This window comes from Cygnus olor, chromosome 2, assembly GCF_009769625.2.
Source record: "Cygnus olor isolate bCygOlo1 chromosome 2, bCygOlo1.pri.v2, whole genome shotgun sequence".
NCBI lineage: Eukaryota > Metazoa > Chordata > Aves > Anseriformes > Anatidae > Cygnus > Cygnus olor.
This window is the reverse complement of record NC_049170.1, coordinates 100,766,114-100,774,878: the sequence shown is the minus strand read 5'-3', so window position 1 is coordinate 100,774,878 and position 8,765 is coordinate 100,766,114. Positions and strand designations below refer to the sequence as shown.

General features: G+C 33.0%; 1 long non-coding RNA gene across 1 annotated transcript in view; it reads left to right on the top strand.

Moving 5' to 3' along the window:
* Positions 1-690: 690 nt before the first annotated feature.
* LOC121066231 overlaps positions 691-8,765 on the top strand; it is a 128,719-nt gene continuing 120,644 nt past the window's right edge. The window contains exon 1 of the long non-coding RNA XR_005817603.1: positions 691-980. This is a non-coding gene — a long non-coding RNA (uncharacterized LOC121066231). The remainder of the gene's footprint in view (positions 981-8,765) is intronic.

Sequence of the window (8,765 nt, the reverse complement as noted above, 5' to 3'; positions counted from 1 at the left end):
CTAGACAGGTGTATAAGTTGATTGGCTGAATCTAGATTTGAAGGAGAAGGTGTAAAAATAATAGGATAAGGTCATAGAAAGGAACAGAATACTACATAGTGTTTACAGATAGCTGTATATAAAAATACTATGTCTATTAAGCTTTCTCTCTGCTGATGGCTTTGATGAGGTGCAGCAGTGAGTTTCACAATAATGCTTTATACCTGCATCACTCTACCAGATATCTGCTTGTTCTTTTAGACTTTATGTGATGCAAAGATAATAACTATAGCAAGAGAAATTAAGATCAGATTGCAAAACGTTTTATGTTTTCTGTCTCCAGCATATATTCATAAATCAAGAAAAAAACAAAAAAATTTAATTCCATCCACTGTGTTTTCATAAGATCTATAGAAGATGTGAATATTTAAGGTACTTTATTAAGTAGCAAATATCATCTTAATGTAGATTATTTATGAAAGTCTACCTGCAAGTTGGGTAGGAGCGGTCCAGTGGAATTTTTCAGGCAGTTTTTAATGCACAGATTGTAAGACTACTCCTGGAGAAAGTTCTCTGCTACATGACATATATCACTCGATTTTTATTCTATAAACCACATAAAATGAACCCGTTGCCCTTCAGTTTAGGTAAAGGGCAACAAAGCAAAGAGGGCTGGAACTTTCTGTCTTAAGCATTCTGTCACAGCAAAAGGCTGTGGCATAGGGCACTTCAAAGTGCCTTACTTGGCTGCAGTAAAAGGGGTCGTATTCTACCTCTGAACAGACAAGTTACAGTATTTGGGGCACAAGTTGCATAGCTGGCAACAGGCAAGGAATGGGGCATGGTGAAAGAGGGAAGGGAGAACCTGAAGATGGTTTTCCCAGCCAGCCAAGCCTGCAGATTATCTGGGAGCTGCAATCAGTGTGGGAGGAGAAAGCCTGTTTGAGAGCCATCCCAAGCTACCAGGTGGCCTCAGGACACTTAAGACTTCATGATGGGAAGTGAGTATATTTTCCTACTTAAACAATTCCCTTTTTTTTTTTTTTTTTTAAAAAAAAAGGAATCCATTTATAAATCTTGCCAATCTCTGAATCATGCAGCCACATATGATACTGTAAAGCTGTTTTCCTTACTCCAATGTCTTTGTGGATTGAATTTTTTTTTTTTTTGTTTTGTTACTGTAAAATATTTTCTTTGTAGCCACTCACAGTTAAAAAAGATGTTTCTGCAAACAAAGCTTCTTCTATCTTTGAAAGCATTCCTGCTCTCTTTCAGTGTTAGACATTGCAATCCTTTCTGCTTCACAGTGGGCGATATGCAAATGAATTCTGGAATAGTAGAAGAGTGTTGACTTGAGCTGAAAAGTAAGACTTTATGTCAAGGGTAGTCTTACTATACAGTCTTAGGCAACTAATTTAACTTCATCATGTCCCAATTCACCAGAGGAATACTGGCAATATTATGTAGCTCAAAGTAATTTGATGGAGCTACATCGCATCTCCTCTCTGTTAATTTTCTTAATAAAATAGATCTGTTTCTAAAACAAACTATAACTTCCCCACACAAAAATATGACAATTTTATATACAATATTCAAACTCCCACCCCACCCCCAAATCAATACGATTTATTTTGAATCTGTTATTTTTAACTCCCGTCACATGATTCTTAATAATTGCCTTCTTTCTGTTTTTTGCTGACATTATACAGAATATTCTTTGGAAGATGGTTAAGTTGTGTTGCCTAGCACAGTAAAAATACTAATCCCTGATTTCCACATGCAATTGTATATGTTCATCAACCTATTTAGATATCAAGTGGGTGTAAGGAGAATGTGCACTCTTTGTTGTAATTTCTTTAATCCAATTTTGCAATGGATATTGGAATACATGGTACATCTGCAAATTTATTTCAAAGAAACAGCAATATTAATGGGGTGCAGGATTACTAGGAGGGTTATTATATTTGTGAAGATACATTACTGAGATCTTGAGTTGATAGGTCATCTAACAGGTTGGTAACACAAGTTACAAGCAATTTTTCAGCTGCAATTTTTCATCTCAAGTAAAGTCTTCTTGCGCAAACAGAACTGCTATCCAACTTCTTTTTATACTTGTAATTAAACTAAAAAGAAATTTAAAAAATCTGTAAATGCAGAATATTTTTCTCCAAATGGAATAAGTTAGAGATTTATAATCTTTCATGAGATTTCCTGGTTCTTAAGGGTTGGCAGACATGTACTATTTATGCAGAGTAAAGTGACATGCACATATGGTTAAGTGGATTTATTTGGCCATAACAGTGTACTCTTATTTAGTAAAAGTAAATGTGCACATTTAGACCAGAACAACAGCTCTTTTAGTACAAGAGGAGTATTCCAAAAGGGATTCTATTCCCCACTTAAGGCTGCTGCACAGGAGGCAGCAAACACTTTGCAAATCCAACAATAGTATTATAACCACTCACACAGCCCTACTGGCTGGTAACACAGAAGGTTAAAACCTACTTACTTATGTTGATTGTGTTCATGCCTTTTGTCTCCTTCTGTTCGTAAGCCACTGTTTAAAGCAGAATTCTCCAAGAGTTATGCCTTTTATATCTGCAGTGTCTAATGGCTAAGTTTGAGACTCAAACCTGCAAATTCTCCTTTGTAAATTGGAACAAAAAATTTTTCTGACTTCTGCCACAGGACAAAAGTATGTATCTTCTACATTTCTCCCAGATGATACAGCAGGATAATTCAGTTTAAAAGAGATACAAGTAACTGCTAATTCTTCTGTCCTTTTTATGCAACAGATCTCAACATCACTGCATCTCCACTAATCTGCAGTTGATGAAAACACACTTTTTTTTTTTTTTTTTTTTTTTTATAATACACTATATTTATAACCCATTAAGTATTAATTCAGATCAGTTTAAGGCAGGAAATATATTTTACGTTTATAATGGAAACTAAGGGGAAAAATCACTTTTCAGTTTTAATATTAAAGTTTTATAATCAGCAAACAATGGGGAGTCTGATTTTGAATGATGTTCTTCCCTTTCCATATGTTGCCAGTGAGATATATATATCAAGGGCATTGATATATATATATCTATAGATAGATAGATAGATAAATATATAATTTGATAAATGACAAATATTGATCAATATTGATCAATATTTATAAACATCATCATCAAATATTTATCAATAAAATTTGATAAATATTGGTATATATATCAATATACATATATATTTAAATTATCATTATTCATTCAATAATTTTTGAGGGGTAACACACATCATGTATGGTTTGAAAGAGATATATTATTCCTGTAAACAATTTAAATAAATTCTGTTCCAAAAAAATTAATCCAGAGGAATGTGTCTTTTTTCTTTAAAAATGTAATCTGTATTTAAATGCAGGGAAAAAAAAAAAAAGTGTTGGTTCAAATAAAAGGAATCTGACTGAGAAGATGTCCAGTTCAGTGTCCTTCCAACTTTGGGCTATATTGTTTTGGGGACTGGTAAGATAAGTTTGGGTTTGATGGAGATAGGTATGAGAGCAATGATAAAAGGACAGGGCAGAAGAGAATCATTTAATAAAGTGTAAAAGGGTCCTGGAAGAACTGAAAGGAAAACATTATCTAAAAGAAAATTGGGTGAGAATCTCATTTATTATTAGTTAATAACATTTGCAAACTGATGCTGAGTTGTGTTTCTCTTTCTCTCAGTACTCTGTTAATACCATATTACATCTTTCCCTCTCGGACAGTAAAGTTTTATTATTGTCAGTCAGTACCTGCCAGAATGATTGCATTTCTTTTCATGAGGTTTCAGTGTTTTTACTTAAACTGGATTATTTTTAAGCATGGCAATTCCAAAACAGCAAAGGAAAGTATAAACTAAAAACTGTTCCTGTAAATTTTCAGTTTATATGTTTATACTGTCACACTAGTGTGATCATTGTGCCATTATTCAAATGAAACCTTATAATTTATAAAAGCCTTGCTAGAGATACAAATGAAAATATTTGTTATACATACATATTTTATCTGGGGAAAAATAATTTTCAAAGTGTAAAGGTAAGGACAGTGGAAAGGCAGGGCTTGCTTTAGGTTATATTATTAAATGAATTTTATTTCACTTTTTTTTTTATGCATACTATTCCAGGATTATTAAATAAATTAATTTATTACTAAATAGTCTAACATACAATCTATGATCATGGCAGTTCCATGGTTCTTATCTCATTCAGCTATAATTATTTTTTTTCTGGGGAGAGATGAATAGATTCACTATTCACCTCGGTAGATCTAAATTACATTGCTTTTTTGTTTGTAAATATATTACTGATGTGATTGGAAGTGCACCACTAAGCACTTACAAAAAGGTTCAGAAATTATTTAGTTGAATAAAAAGGAACTTGTTTTCAGAACAAGAGATTTCTTTGTGAAACTGTTCAACTATGCTACTTACACACCTTTCTATTCTCATTTATTTGCATTGCTGTCAGTAGGCTTTTTCCTATTGATACTACTCACCTAATTCATGGAACTACTGTAGAGCTTGTGCTAAAAGAGTTGCAAACATAAAGTACTGCATAGATAGTAGTTATATTTTATGTCTGTTATAAAACTTTAAACTCACAAATGGATCCAATAAGCTCTACTGGACAGCTTTGGTGTATGTCCAATAGATTTTAATGCTATATTAAGGATCTCATGTCAAAGTTCTTCAGTTATTTTTCTCCTACATTTCTCACATGAGCCGTATTAAAATATTTTCATCATATTTTTACATGATTCTGTCTACTTCAGAGCTGAGACCTAGATCTATTATTTTAAAACATTTTGATAACATTTGCTGAAAGTCTTTTACCACATATTTATAGCTACTGCCTATGAAACACACACCATAGCTGCCAGCTCATACTTATGATAAATGGATACTGCGATGTTTAGCACTTACTTAAAAGCTCTAGACCTAGGGGACAATATACTTGGCTTTCACTAAAAACAGCAGTACTATACTTCCTAGTTTAAAATGTCCAACATATAGTTTCTGTGACTTCAGGGGAAATGAACTGATATAAAAAAAATGACAAAAAAGAAAAAGAAGAAATCATAATTGTAAACATGTCAGTGATTATACATACATTGTTATTAGTAAGAATAAATAAGTAGAAAATGAAGAAATGAGAAGAAGAAAAATGTAGAATTGGAACAGAAGAATGACTTGGAGTGAAAATCACAGTAGTTCAGGTAAATCCTGACTGTAAAACAATTAGAGACTTGGCCAGATGAATGAGAAAATTGCATTTCTTTCAATGATACATCATATTAATTGAAAAGGAGGTTATTTTCAACAACAATCACCATATGTTGGGTTACATTGTGTTTTTTTTGTTTGTTTGTTTGTTTTTGTTTGCTTGTTTGCTTTGGAAACCCAAACCTCTCTAAATAGCTGAGACTAATCTTGGCTATATTGACAGTAATATGGAGTGAAATATTCAATGTAGTATGATGAATTTTGTGCCCCTAACTTCTCATTCCCCTAACAACTCCTCATCTGACAAGTTAAAAACAGACACTTTGGGGTCTGCTTCTATTGCTCTGTAAATAAAGCTTCAATACAGTAAAATAGGAAACCTGAAGAATTGTATGTTGAGACTAATTGAATTTATTTTTCTTGTTGGATTTTCCCCAGTCTGCAGAGGATTCCTTCCTACTTGAATAGAATGAGCAACAAATGACCATGAGGTCTGATTGCATCTCTCGACAAAAGGGGTTTAGTTACTGGACATGGGGTATGAAAATGGGGTCCATAGGAAAGCCACAAATCTTTGGGGAACCAAATTTCTTTTTCATTATTGTTGTGTTCTAAGGTATATAATACAGTCCTGACATGGACTGTAAGATTCTCATCTTAGGATTTTCCTTGTATATGTAGTACTTGGCACCTAAGATTGATTGTGAATGGGATTTATACACACTATTCCAGATCACATAATTGCCACAATAAGTTGTTAGAACAAAACTGAGCTGTCTTATTTCTAATCATTGTCTGAATCCAAAATTGGGGGGGGGTCATTTTTTTTTTTTTAATTACTCATTCTGCTGTGTCCAAATAAAGAATTATTAGGGAAAGTATGCTGTCCTTTGAAAAGCAGAGGTACAGAGGTACTATCTGTGTATTTTTCTAAAATGGTTTCTATGAAACCAAATCATAGAAATGGTTCTACGTGTGTATTTTTCTAAATGAGTCTGAATACTTATTTATGTCTGAACACTGAACATTTTATTTTTACAAATCTTAATTAATAGCATATAAATTTGTAATATAATTGGTTGTCTAGAAAGTGTTCATGATGTAGGGAAATCCTCCAGTAAGGTGGACACAATGATCATAAAAGAGAAAATATTCCTTAATAAGAAGCTTAACTTAAAAGCTTTCTGGTGATTCTATGAATGGATATTTTTATATTCAAAATTTTATGAAAGGTTATAATCTTAAAAATATTTATAAAACTTTTTTTAAAAAAATTACACTTAACAAAAGATTTATAAAGTTAAAGATGCATGGCATTATGTGCACTAGTGTAAAATTCTTTTCCTGGACTATAAAGGGAGAAAGAAAAAAGAGATTATCCTTTTCTAAATAAACACAAGAATCTTCTGACTACAACTGAGGGGAGGAGAATTTGTGTAAATCCATCGCATTTCAACATTAAACAGAAATGAAAGAGAGACGTTCCTCACTTGACTGAAATAAGGTTGAAGAAATCAGTCCACCCAAAAAAACTGTCAAGAATTAGGAGGAAAAACAAACAAACAAACAAACAAACAAACACTTTACTAATTAAAGCTTTGCTGATATTTAATATTTCTACAAAGAAGCTCCAATGAATTTGCCTGTTTTGACAAAAAATTCTGACTGAAAAATTCCTGATTTGTGCCAATTAATAGTGGTTAGTATCATGCAACGAGAAACACAGCCCTAAGACATTGTTAATGAAAGCAGTAAAGTTGCAAAGCAAGCCACAGAGATCTGGTAGTAAAAGAGATTTGAGTAACTTGCTACTGTATGAACACAATAGATTGTTTCCAGACTGAAACCAGTTTGGGCTGATTGGTTCAAGCATCTTTGTACTCACACTTAATACTACTGTCACTTCTATTGGTGTAACTTTAGATATCCCCTATTAAAGTAGTTTTTGTCAATATGGACAACTGCTAAACTGTCAGTGTCTAGCAACCGGAGACCATTCATATGGCATTTTCTCTTAGATTCTTGTGAAGTAGAATGATGAGATTTTGGGCGCTGAATTGCTGCTAGTATAAAAGAAAGTTATGATCTGTAATCAAATCATGTGGCTATAGCTGATGCAGTTCCTTTGTGCTTATTTGGACCCTGCCTGAACATTAAAAAAAAAAAAAAAAAAAACTGCCACTGCAATGTGAATTTCCATTTACCTGACTCCGTTAATTTCATAGCTACACACCATATGGAATGCAGAGATTTTAGAAGTAGGAATGAATTAGAAAATTACAGCTCTGCCTGGGGATTTGATAAATTCATAGAAGCTGCATAATGGCAAATTTAGGACAGAAAGAGTCAGCACATTTCCCAAGCAAAGAACAGCTCTTAAAAGTTTCCTCTAAGAAAAGAAAAACAGAAGGGGAAAAAAAATCCCACCCCACCCCCCCAAAAAAAAGAAAAGAACACTAACTAAAAAAGCACAATGTACTTTATATTACTATTTTTATTGTCATTTACACTAAGCTTTTATTAAAGGCTTAGCTTAATTCAGACTTGTTACCCAACAGAACCTCTGTTGGCAATATATTCAGTTTGCGTAACTTAGATAATCACCCATGCTGAACTGGTCCTGTGTGACTGAGACATCATCAGAATATGCACAGATACTCTGATTTGTCTGCCTACTAGAGATATGATCAAACACCTTCTGGAATAAATTTCTTTCAGTAATCATGTGATTGCCTTTACATTAATGAAATATTTACAAGCAGAGCAAGTGAATACCTTCTGTGTTCATTTGGTAGGTAAAATAAAACCTGGCATTTTTAGAACCATTTACAAATGTTTTAGAACAAATTATTATTTAATGCACCCTCCTTCCACCCCCCACTCCCCCCACCCCCCCACAGTAAATTTCTTGGAAGGATTCAAAATCAACATATGTAACAGGATAACATTTCAATCTACAAAAGTAGATTTCCTGTTTGTTACTTTTCCTTTCTTATTAAACACCAGCAAGTCCTATAGCCTTTATATGCCTTTGGAGATTAACTACGGATCTTACAGATTTTGTCATTGAGCTATGGGGAAAAATGACTTGCAAGATTATCATGACTGGAAAAAAGAACATCTGCTGGCAAAATAAACAGCTGTCTGGCTGAGTTCTTTAATGAGTAATCTGCTACTAAGCATTTTTCCTCACAAGTAGGTTTAATTACAATTAATATATCCTACTACTTAATGTTCTTTAGAGATTTAAGAAATTTAGCTAGAAATTCAAAAAATGATGGGAATGTCCTTTTGACTATCCCTGTGAAAAGGTCTTTCATTGTAAAAAGCAAATAAAGCTTTTTGCACTGCTTATTTAGCGTTATTTATATTCTGCTTATTTTCAGAAATTTCATTAATTCTTTATCCTATGAATGTTAATAACAAATGGGTTTACTTATTTTATGTATAGTTCTCTGTCCTGATTTCAACTAGGATACAGTTAATTTTCCTCCTAGTAGCTGGTACGGTGCTGTGTTTTGGATTTAGGATGA